Source organism: Haliaeetus albicilla, chromosome 21 (assembly GCF_947461875.1).
Source record: "Haliaeetus albicilla chromosome 21, bHalAlb1.1, whole genome shotgun sequence".
In the NCBI taxonomy this organism is placed as follows: domain Eukaryota; kingdom Metazoa; phylum Chordata; class Aves; order Accipitriformes; family Accipitridae; genus Haliaeetus; species Haliaeetus albicilla.
This window is the reverse complement of record NC_091503.1, coordinates 19,157,392-19,176,132: the sequence shown is the minus strand read 5'-3', so window position 1 is coordinate 19,176,132 and position 18,741 is coordinate 19,157,392. Positions and strand designations below refer to the sequence as shown.

The 18,741-nt window shown below is 43.0% G+C and overlaps 1 long non-coding RNA gene across 4 annotated transcripts in view; it reads right to left on the bottom strand.

The window, feature by feature from the left end:
• Positions 1-18,741, bottom strand: part of LOC138690327 (uncharacterized) — a 137,760-nt gene that overhangs the window by 75,844 nt on the left and 43,175 nt on the right. The gene's annotated exons all lie outside the window — the stretch shown is intronic.

Here is an 18,741-nt window from a genome sequence, read left to right as displayed (position 1 = left end):
TTCCCCTCTTCCAGTCTGTAGAATCTGCTGATTTGTATTGTGCCATGGAAATTCAGCATTCTTGCTACCAAATCCCCTGTTTTACTGCAGTTTAATACTTTGTTTCCTTTCTCCCAACTTCGCTAAAATCCACCTATACAGCTGCCTCTTCCTCTCCAGCTGCAGTGGGCACAAATTGAAATACAGGGAACTCCATTTAAATGCCCATTTAAAAGAAAACTTTTGCTGTAAGGGTAATCAGACACTGGCACAGGTTGCCCAGAGAGGGTGAGGAACCTCCATCCTTGTAGATACGCAGAATGTGGCTGGACGAGGTCCTGGGCAGAGTTGCCCCTGGTTTGAGCAGTGGGTGCAGACTACTTCCAGTGGTCTCTCCTCACCTCAGCTGTTCTGCAACTGGGTGAATTTTTCCACAGAGGAAGGTGTTGTATTGTAGCATTTGCTCCTCCTGCACTGTTCCAGAGACACCTCCAGCAACCACCTAGGGACCTAATGAGCACATACAGGTCAAGTCCACAGGTGTCAGCTTGCCAGTCGATACACTACCCTACTGCAGCTGGAAAATGATACAGCAGCAAAGCCCCACAAAGCCATGAAAAATTTTCCTGTGTATATAGAAGGGCACTAGGAGTTTATCAGATTTGTCTGTGTAGGAGGCAGAGCTACCCTGATGAATACCTGCCATCTCTACAGCCTGAAAGAGCTCACAGAGAGGAAGAAATCTAAAGGAACAAAGATGAGTTTTGGTACAGAAAGATTAGAGGAGACTCGCAGATGTAGGAGCAGTAATATGTTGGCAAGGAATCTATGGGTCAGGGAGCTGTGTTCATGTCATACTATAATCTCCACAAACAGTCGTTGACTGGATTAGTTTCTAGTTCTTCCTACCTCTCAGTAAGGCAAGGCAACACTGAAACTTGTGTAACCGTAAGGTAAGGCACTTCATTGCCCACCTTTGACTCCATGCTGCCCACTCACAATCCATTTGTTCTACCACTGTTATGTTCTGCCTTATACTCAGGCACGATTTGTGTTGGATAGATTTAGCCATCTCAAATTTAGAAGCTTAGTATCAGCTACTCATCCAGTCTCCCCTTACAACAAATCAAAGCAGCAGACATCTCAATAGAACAAGACTTCACTTCCCAGAATAAGTATCCAAGACAGGCAGAATAAATACAGTTCCAGAGAGGGTCGTTGTGCATCTAGGGTACCTTTAATATCGGTGGAGAACAACTTTTAGATACCAAAACTTGGTTAATGAGCATCCTGTTAAGATTCTAGGATTATTGGAACGGCGCTTCCTATGATGAGGACTCACTTTGTTAGTGTCTCCTCTTGCTGTCACAGTACAAACAAACATGGCATTACAAGTTGTTATCTACCACAATGAATGTTTTTAAGCTACCACACAGCACTGGTCATCCGGACTGAAACAATGCAAACTGAAAAGCATATCAGCAATTAAACATTTTAGTCCATCTAAGAAGAGCCCAAACAAGTGTTCTGATATCTCCTGTTGACTATAGCAGACAAAATGAGAGCAAAGGCAAATTTTCTATCATTCTCTAAGAATAAGCATGTAGGGATCAGAAAGTACACAAGCTTCACAGTGGACCAACGAAAATTCAAGATATGCTTCATTAACAACTGAAAATGAACTGAGGAGTGGGGGGGAAGCAATCTTCAAAACCATTAAGAAATGAAAGCTACCTGTGAGATACCATGACAGCAGAAGTTCCCAAATTGAATGAAGCATGAAAATTGCTGGAAGAGTAGGACACAGGTGGGAGTCAGAAATCTTTTTGCCTAATTTTGTCTCTGATGCACTGAAATGACTCCAGCAAATCTTTTATACCCTTTCTTTGTGCCTTTGTTCCCACATCTGTAATTCAGATCACAGTTAACCTGCAACATTCACCCCCACAAGAATATCGAAAGACTTGAAGGTTTTTTTGAGATCCAAGACATGGCTTAGGAAATGCAATTATTAAAAACGTGAGCACTTGGGAGATGATCAATAACCCTTCTGAACAGTATTTCAAAATCAGGAAGGGCATTTCCTAGGCACAGGCCCATATAGCTAGAACTGAAGCAGTGTGTCCCCAAGCTAATCATTTCACAGACCCTGGGACCTACGGTTGCTCCCAGAAGCACACACAGACTACCTGCAATATTGTGCTATTAATCAATACCTAATTGCGAAACAAACAAACAAACCCAAACCAAAACCAAACTGTGTCCAGACTTGACATAGCTGCAACTTCCTTCACCTAAACCACAGAAGTCCAATAATCTTTTTGATTGGTAGGAACAAGTGTTCCAGGAGTAAATAATCCACAGAGTAATAAAGTGCAAAAGTATCAAACTGCCCACAAACACTCAGATGACAGCACAGGTAGGAATTCATCCTTAAAGGACGCAGCCTCACCAAGAAATGATGCACCATGAGCAAACCAGTCCCAGAGAGCACTGAAGGTGACGCAAGGAAATGCGTATTACTGCACGATTAATTTACATTCCCACCTGTTTAAACTCATCTGTACACAAAAAACCCATGAAAAATAAGGTAATTCAGATACCGTAATAGAACACTACAATATGAAATGTTAGGTAATGGTGTCCTTAAACTAGACTAGAAGACTCATTTCCTTAAAGACTCTGTTCAAGTGCAAAGCTGTCAGTAGCATTAGTATTTAGTAATGACAGCAGGAATTTTGTCCTATTTGTAAGAGGCTGTCATGTTTTCGCTATCTGTGAAAAGCTGATGTAGTTAAGCCATGGGAAACATAAGCAAGTTACTGGAATTAGCAAGGGTGCATACGTTTCTGGGTTTCTAGGAAGGCTGAAGCATGAGAATTTCACAGATGTGGGAACTTTTGATAGCATTCCAGTTGAAACAAACTTGTAAAAAACCCTGTGGAGAGGTTCATTCAACAGGATGAGCAAACCAAGAAAGCAGTCATTTCTGGCTAGTTGCATCGATATTAGCAGCAGCTGTGAGCTCAGTAAACAGCTCTGTTTTCTGGTTGTCAAAGAGCTGCTAAAGCAGATGTGAAACTCATCAAAAATAGGTCACAAGCAGAACATACAAGGGAATGCATCAATATCAGAGTGATGTGAAAATAAGTAATGCTGGAACATCTCGTTAGTGTTTATAATCCCAAAGTGTACCCAACAATAGGCTGCTTCACGCCATTCTTATGACAGGACCTTCCACAGACTGCACTGGCTGTGTGAATAAGGGTGCGGTACTTTCAGCAGCTGAAGTGTCAGACAGAAGAAAAGGTACCGAATTGCACTCTGCTTTCCTTTAAATTAGGTTTTATGAGAGAGGCTTTCATTCCTGTCTTTCTTCCTCAAACTCTATAATTAACCCAGACTGAAGTATCACAACGAGCCAAACATGGCATTTGCCACTACAAACAGATTACAAGCTCACTCTGTTTGATAGGCAGCCCTACTGCAACAGCCATTCCTCCACGGACAGGAATCATGGCCAACACAGCGATTACATTCCCCTTTCTTCCCCCTTCCCTTTTTAAAAGCCCATGGGACCCAATTCCTTGGAATTCCCCCATATGGAAATTCACTTGGATCTACTTCTAGGACTCTTGCAGTACTTAAAACACTTAACTTCCTTTATTACCGGGTATAAAAAGGAACAAAGTTTAACTCTAAAAGGTGTAGGTTAAGAAAAATAATGTACTTGGGCTGTAACAGGACTAAACAAGGAACCTACGTGTCCTGTCATTCCCCCGGTGAGCCTTCACAGCTGGCCTTCACAGCACAGGTGTGAGGTTGTCTTTGGCCAAATGCCTTCGACAAGCTGAGTCTAAGCACCATAGCCTGAAGCAGGCTCAAATACTTCCCACCTCAGTCAGTTGCAAGGTGAGGACAGACGCTCTCCCTCATCTGGTTGCTTCTACTTCCATTACAATAGCAGGTTTTACCACTCCAAGACCTAATGACATTTTATAATTAAGCATTAATAAAAAGAAGGGACTAGTCAGACAAAAAAAAAAAAAAAAAAAAGCAGCTCTTGGTATAGTTGGCCCATATGTGTTAAGTTCAACTCATACATTTAACTGAGAAAACAAGTCTTTAGTAAGTATTCAGCAACTATATCCCTTCATTTAAGTAGTAGTGGCTCAAAAATCATGTTTAATACAGAAACATTGAAGAGACTTCACATTCTTGATGTTTCAAACCAGCAACCAGGCTTCCAGAACTTGTTCTCTTTTCTTCAGAGGAAGCTCATATCCAACTTAAAAGAAAACCTTTGTGGCTTACATTCAGTTGGAAGCCTTTGCTGAGGAAAATTTATGTTCATTTTAGCACAGATTTCTTATAGGCCAGAATCTAGGGTGAAACATAGTAGTTGATTACCACATTAAAACTGGTGAGACAACGATTAATAACGATTATTATGTTTAAGTGACAATGCTCAAAGATGGTGGGTTCTTTTTAAAGCTATTGGGCTTTTATTATTGTTGTTCATCTAAGCAATAACTCAAAAATACTCGTATTTCCTACAACTACAGGTGTGAATCTTGGAGGCTGAAAGCATGATGCTGCACTATGCTCTTTTGAAGAACAGTTTTCTAGAAAAGGAGGCTGCAGAGGGAGAGTAGAAAGCTGTTACTTTCCTACAAGGACATAAAAGGATTGTTTCATTCTTTCAGAAGAAATCAGGCTATGTACTTGCACTCAGTTCTTGGCCAGATTGTTTCCTCCCCTCCTCATGGGGCAGCACATTAAATGCATTTGGCTGCTGTTCTTTGGCTGCTAGGGGTGCTTTCATTCCAGTGGCGATGCAAGTTTGTGAAGTAGTATGGGTGGAACGGGACAGGAGCAGATTTAAACTTTTGCTGACAAACCATTTGAGAAGATATTTTCTGTCCCTACAGGTCGCAGTTCGTGGGTAAGCTCTCACTTCCAAAAACAGAGCAACATGCATTTTTACCAAGTAAATATAATGCAGACAAATTAGATGGTAACTATTTCAGAAAACTTGGCAGAAGTTCAGTTTACGCAATGCCTTCCAAATGTTCCATATTTGCAGAATAAAGATGAAAACTCTGATCTTTGTAGTTTGAACTTGTCTATTTGGTTTACTGTTCCTTTTTGGCCTGAACAGAACTTTTACGTATATGAACTCTGATTTAATGCAGCAAACCCAAATAAATCCCAATGCAAACATAGGATTGCCAGCTCTCGAGGTTTGGCTCGGAATTTGGGGCTTCTGACATTTGAACTCGCGTTTCTCAAGTTGCTTTGAGATGCATTTAGGCTGGAATCAAAATTAATTCCATAAACTCCTTCCCTGGATTTTTATTGACTTAGTGACAGAGAAATCCTTCCTCAAAGACAACTCATCAACTGTTAGTCATCAGATCCTCAGTTACAGGCAGACACTGATTTACCTTTTGTACTGTAATCTGTTGATAGATTGTTTAAACTGGTGCTTACCCCAGATTTCCACTAGCTGCAGCATGTTTTGAAAATTTGAAATGGCTTACTTCAACTTGCCTGCAAGATCTGTGTATGTCTAGTAGGAAGCATAAGGAAGTGAATGATTAATCACATTCTTCCTAGTAATTTAGAAGTGTTGATGAATGCTAGGAAACATTGTAATGGGTACTGAAAAAAAAAGTGGCAATACATTGGAAGCCTTACTGTTGCTTTCAATAGAAGCAAAGTAATTAAGTCTGCTAATTAGACATTACCTTTTAAGAAACAAATAACAATAGATACATTTCATGCACTGTCCACATGTGTGCAAAAATCATAAGCTGAGCACATACGACTATAGCACACCATCATTCATCATCACAGCAACCCCAGCAGCTTTATCTCAAAATCAGTAATGCACATAGACATACACACAGTCAAACAATTTCTCTTCAATAGACATCTTTCAGTCTCCCATTTACTAAGCAGCTCTGTACTTCAAATGCTTACTGTGGTGAAATAAGCAGAAATGACATTTGTTTTTCACTGTCATCTTGAACTAGGAGACTGTGTAAGGCACTGCCTTTATTCTGTGATGTGGTTCACACAATCTTTTGGACAGATCAGAGGGGAAAGTTGCACCTTTGCACATTGGAGGAAAAAAAACCCATGCCACCTAGTTCATTCAATTCTTTTGAAAGTGTTATAAGCTGTTAATTATGTACACCAAGAAGCTGTGAATTAAGGTTGAGGATCTTCTCTGAAACAATTCAAACAGATTTTGTTGGTCTAGTCACACTACATTAATTTCAACCCCATATTTTACAGAATTGCTTGGCTTAATAGCTGTACAAAGTCTCATGTCCAACATGGAATGCAGATTTCCATGAACTCGACTGAACTGAGTTTTAGAGTTTATGCTTTAGAGAGCTAACAGGAAAAGTGGAAAGTTAGAGCCGCAGAAAAAAAAAATTTTTTTTTCTTTACAAATGCTCAAAACTAAGTAGGAAAGCTCCGCTGTTATCCTCTCTGGCGTCTGTGGTCTTTTATAGGGATAGTATTAAAAAAAAAAAAAAAAAGAAAAAAGATAGAGACATAGCAAAACTATTCTTTAAGGCAAATAGTTGTCTATTTTACTTAAAGCTTCCATCAAAACACTTGGAAACTGGTAACATCTCTACAAAGATTCTGGCAAATGGGGAAAAAAAGCGTCAAGAGGGACAATTATTACTATAATTTTAATTCCAGAGTGTCCTTAATTGGAAATATCACTAAAAACATTCATGCTTACAGAAGGAAGGTCAGCATATTCAACTGCATTGGCTGTAGAATTGAAGCCTACTAAGCCTAAAGCTGAAACACAGATATGACAGATGAGATTCCCTTAGGGCTCACCTTTATGGGCAGAACGCCGAAGGACCATATAACCAAGGTGCTGAAAGACATTCAGCTTGGAGATATTTATATCTGCCCTGTGTAGGTAGTCACATAGCAAGTCAGTGTGTAACTGGGTTAAGTATACAATGAGCAACTAGTAAATCTGCTATTATTTCAGAAGTGGAAAACAGAAAAGGATCAAAGAAATAATCTTTATTAACTGGGAACTACAAGTTTACGCTAACTGCATTTGAAGCTATAAATTAAGAAATTGTTCAGAGTCCTGTCAAATTTATTGTCATATCTGAATTGGGTACTAAGACCCTGCAAAAACAAAGCAGTTTAAAACAAATTTGATGTCAAAGTCCATGTCAAGACCAGAGCCAGAATACTGGGAGAATTTTCAGAGGAGTATACATCGAGATGAAAATAAAAACAAAAGCCAAACTAAGCAGCATTAAGAACACCCGCACCAAGCATTCCACCTAACCCCCAGCATCACTTTTCATTCTTTTCAGAGGTGAATGCTCCCTTTTTCAGAACAGAAGTGTTCACAGGTTGTTCACACCGATTATAACAACATATAAAAATTGTTACTGATTAAAATAAAGGACAACTGAATAGGATACTAGTTTGATACTTGAGACAGCGCTCTGCTCTTCTACAACTCTCCTATATAAATCATTCACTCTCTCTGTTTTACATCCATAATCTGCAGGTAGCAGGGCTGCCCATATCACATTAGCAACTGTCAGGCTTGCCAAAGCTCACTATCGGCAACAGAGGAGTAACTACTCCACCGGACAATGGTGTGTCTGTGTGTGTCCATCCCTGCACGAGTCTGCAGAGGATGAAAGAAACCTCAAAGAGTAATGGGGAAAAAAGAAAACACCCTCTTCCTTGTATAATGACAACAGATTTATACACACACGCATATAAGAATTTGCATCTTTCTTATCCCTCTTGATTACTTAGTAAGAAGTTGTGTTTGAGGAACATGATCAGGTAAAAAGCCTGACATTATGAGGAAATAGAATTATTTGGGAACTACTGAGCACCCATTTCTTTTTGTCCTTTCCTTCCCACAGCACTGTTGCTCTGAAGCGGTACCTTTACAGGGCAAGTTCCAGCCTTTTTCCCTGAGATTAAGCACAAAAAACTCCAGTTGCAGTGTCTGAATAAAATCCAAGGCTAATAACAAGCCATTTCCCCATTGCAGCATTTGCTAAAATAAATTACTAAAACCCAGAATAAAGCACAAGGTAAAAGCAGTTACGCTGTGAGAACGTAACAGGCAGATTTGTTACTGCTCTGAATCTCTACACAGACAGAGAAGATTTTTAAGCTACAGATAAAGATGAAGTGTAACCTGGTGGGTTACACAGCAATATGCCAACAGGAAAAAGAAATCATCACCCAAATGGCTGGGATGCTACAAACATCAACACAAGGCTTAGCACGTGGCAAGAGGACAAGCTAAACAAAATTCCCAGAAATATGTACATAAACACATCAAATCTACTCTAGAGAAAGTATCTTAATTCTGTACATTAACAGCTAGCAGTCCAAAGAGGATCTCTTGTCCTCTGAGTAAAGAGCGATCAGATGCTGTCTGTGCCCTCCTGGGCAAGACCTACCTGAGGCCCATGGCTGCCATCCTGCAGTCCTGCTCTGCAGACCAGAACAGCGATGGCAGAGGTGGCCGAAGCAGCATAAAATACCAGCAGAGGACCCACAGCTGAAGCACAGTTATGGTATATGTGCACTTTCCTGTGTGATCTCCTCACTGCATGTGGAGACAATGCAGGGTCAATTGCGCATGTTGCTTCATACTGCATCTGCTGCAATGCTCTCACAGCCACAGAACTGGGGGAAAAAAAATACCAATTATACATTGAGGGGACAGACCAGAAAGCACGTTTTCAATTGTCCCAGGAAACATTTAACTCAGTCTGGGAGCTGTACGCTGGGGCTGCTGTCTTCCCATCTCCTCTGGCTTCAGCAACAGCATATTGCCAATGTCCTTCCATACTGCACATCCTTAAGAGCTCCCCAGGGATCAATCAAGAGGCTCTGCCCGAGCTGAAAGGAACAGCTAGCAAACAAGGTCCACCTTCCCACAGAGACCAAGCACTGCAGGGCAGCTAAGAGCAGGAGGAACTGAGAAGTGACAGATGATCATTTGTAGCTGTCAGCCTCCCCTTCTCCGCACTGGCGCGTAACAGACTTACCCAGGCTGGTTGTTCCGCCCCAAGGAGCGGAAATGACTAGTCAGAACACCCTAAAGTCCAATTACAACCCAATTAATGTCCCCACCACTGCCCCCGTGCAAGGCAAGGTAGACCTTCAGGGCAGACACAGCAACTTGACATCCGCTGACCCCGAGTGAGGGAACTTACTTCCTCTCACAGCATACGCATGCTTCTGTTTCACGAGAGGGACGATCAATCGTATTGACTGAAGGATCTGTAAGCAGCATTTTGAACACTCAGCCTGGACAGTAGGGGACTAGAACAACCTGGAGCATAGCCACTGAGACCTGAGGCTCACATTGTTTACGAGAAGTGAATTCCAAAGAAAGCGGCACATAAAAGGTACATCTTGCTATAACCTTTGCTATGAGAAATCTTGTTGAAAATTAGATCAATGCAGAAGAAAAAAAAATATTCACTATTTCCTTTTTAACATGCTAGAGACTAATTGAACAGAGACAGCCTTGTTCAAGCCCTAAGCAACACTTTATGGCACATGAGGGGTATAGATTCACTTTAATTTTATTAGGTAGTTACTTGAACTAAGGTGATTGAGGAAGAGGCTTTATCTAGGGATAAAAGCTCAGCTATTTTTTCCTCCAATATGAAATGTTGCTGTAAGGATGCCAGCCTGAAAAAAACCTATGCTACAATGTAGAGATGCTCCCAATGATTTCATAAGTGCATGCTGCAGGCATTCAGAGTAGATATAATCACTATATGTCACGCTGGCAACTATGTGGTACTTTCGTCCACTTTGGTGCAGCAAACTACAAAACGTACCTAAATTAGAGGGAATACAGAAAGGGGCAATAAGACTGAAAGGGTTTGGAAAACATAAGTGAAAAGGAAAGGTTAAAACAATTGTTTGTTTAGTCAGAGAAAGAAGTGATGAGAGAAGATAACAGGTTTCTAAGATGCTTAAAAATCCAACCTTTTACAAGGAAAGACTTTACACGACCCTTTGTTCATGTACTACCTTGAATCTAATTTTCTGTAAAGAGGATTTAGTTAAATATTAGGGGGAAAGCCTTTCTAACTGTAGGTATAATTAAACAGTAGACTCAGCTACTCAGGGGGTCATGGTATCCTTCTCACTGGAGGGTTTTAAGTTAGAAATTCATCTGTCAGGAGAGTTTAAGTACAGATCCTGCCTAAAAGCTGGTGACGTACGAGATGACTTCCTGAAGGGCACTCCGGTCTTGCGTTTCAGCGGTGCTTCGTAACTTGGATAGATGTCAAATTGGCAATTATCATCCAGGTCCTTACTTCTCCTATTTAGAGAGCTGGCCTCTTGAGCACTTCAGCTACATTAGCAGGTGACACTCTCGGTGCCCAAGCATCAGTATAAAACAAACCCGTTCCGCACAAAAAGCTGTGTTAATTAACACAGCCATATTTTTTTTTCTCTCTCGGTTTTTCCACGGGCGTTGACGCCATCAGCGTGGAAAGCGGCACGGGGCCGGCGTGGCGCCAGGTGGACCTCAGGGCCACCGAGCCCCTGCACTGGGGCACGGGGCAGCGCCCAGTTGAACAGCAGATCAGTGGGGGCTGCGGGGGTCGTGCTGCACCAAGCCAGCAAGCCAAGTGCATCAAAAAAAGAAAACAAACAAACAAACCCCAAACAAAACAAAACAAAACCACCCCCACCCCCCCAAAAAAGGTTAAAAAATAATTTAATTTTTAAAATTACAAGAATTTTTTTGAGAAGTCACCTTTAGCTGGAACAAATCGTAGGAAATCGCTCCCCGCCACACGCCGTTTCTGTGGGGGAAGCTCACGGCAAAGCCCCGCGCCCCAAACCCGGGGCGGGGGGGGCGCCGGGGCCGCGCGGGCGGCGGCAGCGCGCCCCCTGGCGGCCGCGCGCCCCGCCATCGGCGGGAGCGCGCCCCGGCCGCGGGAGCGCGCCCTCCTGCCTGCCGCGGCGGCGCGGGGGGGAAGAGTGAATTGACTCTCAGCACTAACGAAAACTCAAGCCCTAGGCAGGCGGGAGCCGGCACGCCGTAGTGCAGTCCGTGGGGAGGAGGAGGAGGAGGCAGCGGCGGTGGTCAAAGAGCGAACGGTGTAGTGAACCCCCTTCCCAAAACACGGTGGAGGAGAAGGGGAAACATCCTTCTAGCTGGCTCTTCCCTGAGTCCAAACCCCGACAACAGCGAAGAGGGGCGAGGGAGAGCAGGCAGGGGCTGGAGAGGAGGGAAGCGAAGCAGAAGGGACCGCCAGCGCAGAGGAGTACGGGGAGGGGGTATCAGGGAAAGATGCTGCGGGGGCACGCCTGGGACGGTTTCAACTCACACAGCCAGGAAAGGGGGGGAATTCATGTCTTGTTTTGAAGTTGCAGGCGTAGCACCGGCAGTACTTTGCTGTCCTGCCCGCCTGCTGCAAGTCCAAGCCAAAGAGTGGCAAAGAACCTAGCGCAGGGACACCCCGCAACCGCCCTCCTCTGCCCCCCGCTCCCCGCCTGCTGCGGCCGTGCAGTTACCTGCCGGCCCCTTCCCGTAAGGAGCCAGCAGCCCGCCTCCTCCTCCCCACTCCCAGGCTCCCGAAAGAGTGGTTTTCAACCCAGATCCTGCTACCGTAAAGCTTCCCTTTAACAGACTAAGTATTCCAAGATCCTACTGTAATCTGCTGCGACCTGTCGCTGTGAAGTAATTTTGACAACACCCGAACACTAGGAAAACTCGCGTAACTTGAAGTTAAAACCAGATAGTCAAAAATTAACATTTCAACCTGAAGTTTCAACTCTATTTCTAATTTCTATCTTCTGAGAATTGAAATTCAGCTCAGGCTGGTTTCTCGTTTCCATTTAAAATTCACACACATTTGAAAGCCATCGGGTGCTTGCTTCCACTCTGGATACATTCCCACATCTGCCCATGTTTTCTCCTCAGCAAGACCTATCCCTACTTGGTTTCTTCCTTGAAACCCGCTGCGTTGGACTGCCTGCTGAGGCATGTGGGAGGGGAGGAGGTTTGGTCAGTTCGGTGCTGCAGGTGTTTCTCCCCCCAGGTCACACTGCATGCTGGACTCTGATCTTGCAGCTAGTTATTTTCTGTTAATGACTCCTGTGGGGCTGGAGGCATGAGTCTACCAATAAAATTCGAACATTACCATCATCCCATTATGTGACAGAGTATAGCTTCCCCACAATTTAATTTAGCTGTTTAAACAAGCACAAGCCTCACAGAATGTTTGTCCTCTGATTACTCTAGAGATGGTTCAGTGATACCAACTTCCTAAAAGAGATTCAAGGACAGCAGAATAAAACAATACAAAAAGCTCTATTGATTTCCAAATTCCAACCCAAGTGGGAGGTCACTTAACTGAGGAAAAAGTTACTTGTTTGTTTCTCTCCATGTAGGGCTGGTAACAACACACACACACACACACACCCCCCACCACAAGTCCACTCCAACTGGCAGAGGGAACTGCAAGCACCTAATAGTTTCAGCTTCCTGCTTTGGAAGCATCTTTGTTGAACCAAGCCAAGTCCCCCCCTCACCATCCTCACTCCCATAGGTCCTAGATTCAAGAAAATGTATCTGGAATATCTGACAGCATTTATTTAGTTTAGGAAAAAGACAGATTCTTAGAAACAGCTCATGTTTCCAGTTTAATTTTTCTAGTTAAAACAGTCTTTTTTCATGGTCATGACCATATCAAGCTGAGCTCTATCCAACCCCTATGTAACCCATTCTAAAGGAGTACAGGGGGGTCCTGTTTCCCTCCAGGAGGATCACATGAGAACTGGGGATCCTTCTTACAGCTGCAAGGTAAGAGATTTCAGCCTGCATTTCATGCTTTCAGCACTGCAGCTGCAACCCCCATTTTGCAAAGTTCATTTCTTAGAAACACTGTGCAACAAACCTACCTCATCTCCTATTTTCAAGGTCTTCCCAAAGAACGTGTGTTTGAGAATCTGCCTGCATACAACTTAAAAATCATGGTCTGGTTTAACCTATTTAAGAATACCTGCACCCTGTCATTTCCCAACTCTGATTTACTTTGCATGCTTTCTGCTGAGTGCTGCCTGCATGCCTACCATAATAAAGGGGTCTTCCCTAAGCGCAAAGGCAACCAAAGGTTGTTTACAGACAAACCAATCTGGGCAAGTAGATACAGTCTTCATTTTGTTCCGTTGGTCTCTAACTCTAAAGAGCACTCAAAAGTGGCAAGAAAGCTAGACAAGGAAAAACATCCAGACGTTATATCACATAGCCTGGATCTGTATATTTCTTATGCTCCCAAGAGACTGGTTCTGAAAACCTCAGCAGAGCCTACAGGTTTACTTGCTTTCACTACCATTTGTCTACAAAGAACTGTAAATACAGAGTGGCCACCTCCTTGTAGCTCCGAGGGAAGTTGTACTTAAGCAACTAGGAGATCCTCACTACATCAGCACTACTACTGGGAGCCTAAAAAGCCTAAAGAACTATTTATCCAGGGAAGAAACTAGACCTGCAGCCTGCTTGGATGTGTGAAGTTAAAAAATACAATGGTATAATATATGAAACTGAATGATGACAGCTTGATCAACACCCAGGCAGGAGGAACTCCATCAGGACTTTGAGGGGAAAACAAATGATAACACCTGAATCACCAACAGATCTCCTTTTACTAACCAAGTCCCACTGATGTCAGTTTGACATAGAGAAGGCAGAACTGTCTTGGCATCGAGTGCCAGAGACCCTACAGCATTCCTTCAAGTTTTCAATAAATTAGAAAACTCCAGCCACACAGCTGTCAACTTTTCTACAATTTACAGACCTCAGCATTTTTTAACAGAGGTGCTGACTCCTGCAGGGTAGATTTAAGCCCCATGATAAGAGACTTGCTTCTCTTACTTACATTTAACAGATCCTTCAGAAGTCATCCCAGGCCTTCAGAAGTCCATGGACCACAAGTTAAATACTTTCCCAGGCACGAGCATATGCTTCATAGCCTGGAAAACGTAGCACAACTGGGCAGGCAGCCAGAGTCAGTCTTCAGACTTTTTTTTTGTGTGTGTGTGTATGTGTGACTGGCATGACTTAAATACATCCCTTTTATTTATTTATATGAGATGCTCTTGTGACAGAATGGGGAGGATTTACAGAGAGATGTTAAATATCTGCTCAGCTCTTCCCCATCATCTGTATCATGCTGGCATAGTGCCCTGCAGAAAGCACCAGAGCCTATCCGCTTGCATCCTTTGCTAGCAGTAGATTGCCAGTCAGTGCAGAATATACCCTAGGTATATTAGTGTGATCTTCATAGGTGATGCTCAGGGGGTGTTGTACTATGATTCTATATATGAATCCTTGTGATGTCATGGATGCTACTGATTGATGTTTGAATTAGTGTATCAATATTTATGCCTATATGTCAATATGAAATAGACAGATGTATATAATACTTACCAAAGTACCTACTGCTTTAGGAGAGTTATAAACAGATAAGTGACTGAAACAATTAATTTAAAGTTTCCACACATATCTTAGACTATTCACATTCACTTAAGGACCATGCTGTGAGAAGCAGTTATGCAGACTGAAGTGCATGCCCTCATTATTCTAGCTGGAGTCCAGTCTGCACTTGTGCTCACCCCAGTGCCCTGCAGAACTTCTTCGTTCTCTGGCTCCACAGGCACATATTGAAGCTATTTCCAAACTCTTTATTGCAGGGACTTGTGTGACAAGGGTCTGGGTGAGAAGGAAGGGACAGACAAACCAGGTTGTTGTACATTCCCCACAATACAGAACAGTATCTGTCTTTTTTTTTTTCCCCTCCAGATGCATATAATAATTGCTGTGATGGAATTAAAATAAAAACATACCCATGAATGTCAAACAATGTGAACCATCACTGTTTTCCTTAAGTTACAAGATATTTGTGTGAGGCAAGAATCAGAAATAACAACATTTCAAACAGGAAAAAAAGTGATTCTACTGCTTGTAGACAACTTGTTTCCATCTTTGGATCCTGTTCATAGTAACCGGTCCCTTGAAGACTGGATAACTGTATTTCTCTGGACACCAGTCCCTGCAGTCCACTGCTTTCCTTTGCCCTCTTATCAGAGCATTGTTCCCTGGTACTCCCAAAGAACCTGTGTGCTTTCTGTCTGAGCCATTTGCAGCACTCTTCTCACAAAGAGGACAGCCAGACAAAACATCTTTCTCTTTCCTTCTATTAGGGCACGTTACTCAGCAATATCCTTTGGCTGAAGACAGCAGCCTTGCAGCCAAACACTGATTTATGTAAGACTTGGCTAATAGTTTGAAAATGCTTTTTCCTTGAAAAGTTCCCTAAAAAAGTGCACATCTGTTATATCTCTGCTCCTACCTGTTCAGCAGAATAACACCAAAATGCAAATTCTGTTCAGGAACTGAACGCGTTGCTGCTGTAGGCAGAGCCAGAGTCTTCTGGGGGGGAAAGATAGCCGCTCTACCCAAAGGGAAAGCAGTTCCTGGACAACACACTGGAGCACAGACTTCACACCCACATATGCCCCATACACACAGCTCAGCTGGAAGATTGGAAAAAGGCCCTCAGAAATACCCCTGACAACCCATGATGTAACAAGTCACATTTTCTAAAGCACGCAGTGAACTACTGCCAACTTTTTTTGTCTGGTTGGTCATTATAAGTGTTTAAGGATTAAGTCATTTGAGTTGGGCAAGCAAAGTACACTCGCACATTTACTAATTACCCAACTAATTTGTACCTTGTTCACAAACAAAAGCAGCTCTCTCCCGCTACAGGAATCTCTCATGCATTTAGAGATGAACACACTAGAGATAACCTGCTATTTCAGGACCACAAATCACAAAGTCTATCGCTTGGATGAAAAAAAAAAAAAAAAAAAGAGATCCCCAAGATCCTGCCCCCAGCATTGGCAGAGAATTCAAGGCTGCACTGAAAAACTGTTTCAGTCTCCCTGGTTTCTCCATTCAGAACCTGGTTCCTGAAGATTTGCCAATATAGAGCAATGCAACTAAACACAGTTGTTCCTGTTTAGTAAGCAGTGATCAGGTAATAGAAAGAATCTGTAAAACTGACAGAAGACATAAGAGCTCTCTAAATGCCAAACATCCAGCCTGTATTACAATTTTTTCAGCTATGACTCCATGGCTACATCTGTAGCGTAGCCTGGAGTGATGCTCAGCTGTTGGATCTGTGCATGCATGCTAGTCATGATATGCTAAGATCCAGGTATATTCCAACCCTCCCATACACCCACATTTCATTTCTCAGGTAGAAAACTCTTGTGCACAGGTGGGAGAGAAGCCGTGCTTGTCCCAGTTGCAGGCCATGCATCAGAGGACAATCCTTACAGTCTAGAAACGGATTTACAGAGGCCAGAGCCTTGACATTCAGTAAGATTTATGATCACCAAATGCTTCCTTTGGCCTGGGATTCCTAAAATGCTGCACTAGTCCCTGAAAATATCATGGCCAGCAGCACAGAAAGTGCTGAATAAAGAATACAGCATGACTGTAAAAGCAAAGAAGCTCCCAGGGCCAGGAGCAATGGGAGATATCACTTCCTACATGTGAAACAAGTAACAGCATGAGTCAGGAAGAGAGCAGTGAAGACAGACATGCAAGATCAGGGGAATTCCTTCTTGAACAAAAGGAGAGAAAAGCAGCCCAGACATGTGTGAACCCTGGAAGAAGCAAGCAGGGGAGGGGGAGAAAACTAGTTTCCCCAATCTCCTCCATAACCCCTCATAATTCCTAACATAGTAGGGGCACTAAAGCAACTAAGAAAAGAAAAAAAATGCTATTTAACATAATCTGAAATTGTGCTGTACTCATTTTTCTCTTTGTTTTCAATTTTGTAATTAAGTACTTCATTGTGTGCTATGCTAGAATCACAGTGTTTTCATTTTAAGCATGAACAGTGTTAAGAGCGACTCAAGCAAGCAGCGCCTCTAAATAGCAGAGTGCCATAGACAAACTCCTTGGGTGTTTAGAGGCACTAGGCCGTACTCCCCATCTCACTGATGGTGTCAAGTGCACAGATAAAGATAGGTTTTCCTCTGCTGGGTGTTAGCCAACACCCTCTTCTCCCCCCAGCCCTCGAGCAGGAATGAGACAGCTCCCAGCTTCCTATCATCACAGATAACTTTGCCTGCTATCTAATTTTCAAGCAAACAAATCTAACTCTGCCCTCCTCTGGGTAAAGAACAGGGTGCAATGCACACATTAAATACCTTGTTTAAAATCAGATCCTTTGCCAAAGGGATGCTTCTTAATGACATTTTCTGTCAGACACCACCACCACAGACTGCATCCTCTGTATCCTGGAAGAGGCCAGCTACAAGGGAAACATTTGCCCCCAGTTTTTAGACAAGCAGCCTGTCTCTGTGCTATCAGTCTGCTCCAAGATAGTGATGGAAAGAGAAAAAACCTCTAAGACTCTCCCACGCTGATTTTAATACACAGTATGCTAGCTGGTAGACTAGGCTTTTGTACCAGAAGAGATTAATCAGGATCTGCAGTAGCACAGACAAGGACGTGCATGTGTTCTGCTGCCTATAAATAGGCTCTCCACTTAACAAAAACACAACCCAAACAGCCAGCTGTTAACAACTAGACCACAGAGTCTAGGCAGCAATTGTTGTGCAACCTACTCATGCTTCAATTGGCAGATGATGTACAGATTAATGTTTGATGAGAGGTGATAATATTAACATGATCTCTGAAGAGGCAGGAGTGAAACATGCTAAAGCATGAAAACACACTTTGAACTAATGTTCAGTGGGGCTGAGAGCGAGAGCAAGGCTTTCCAAAAGTGGCCATTTTTTTTTCCTCACAGATACCACTGGCAGTTTTGGCAAGAACAGCAGGGACTAGCAAAGAGAGAAAGGCTACCTCCCATGCCTAGGGGCTTGTCTATGCCCTGGAGTCTTACCTCTGTCACAGGTTTCCTATGTGATGGGTATTCAAAGGATGAATGTATTGAAGACAAAACAAGCCAAACTCTTCTCCTAGCCCTAGATATGGTCATTGCAGAGCAGACTTGGGTCAGGGAACAGGAATGCAGACAACCGTTTGCGTTATGCTAAGCTCAGCTGAGTCTGCCAGTTTTAAAGGACCAGCCCAAGAAAGCCATACTGCAGGTACTCTGCAACAAAAAAAAGTTTGATCAGGTCCTGGAAGAGCCAGCACTTCTGGAAAACACTGTTTCTGCTTGATGCAGACTACTGCCAGGTCCCCACCAGCAGTCCAGTACCTTTGTGCCACTCTAAGTCCCGAGTGTTGACCTGACTGTTTGCAAAGCAGGCCAAGCTTGTTTGATTTCCCAATTTAAAAAAACAAACAAACAAAAAAAAACACCCAAAAAACCACAGCAAACCACGCAACACAAAAACAACCACCAACACAAAAAAACCACAAACCATAAAACTTTCCTTCAGTGAAACATCTGAACCCTGTCTCAGGGTTGATTTCATTGAAGATTTGGTCCAAAAGGCTAAGCAAGGTTACCCCCACAGCCCTGGGCTGCCATGTACCTTACATGATGGGGCCCCTCTGACACAAAACACAGCCCTTCTGCCAAGACTGTGCCATGTCTTGTGCCCTGTGACAAACATGTGGTTGACACTTGCTGACTTGATTTCAGTTCTGTGGTTAAGCTGGAGTTGAAGCTGCTGTTTCATCTAGTTTGTATCGCCTGT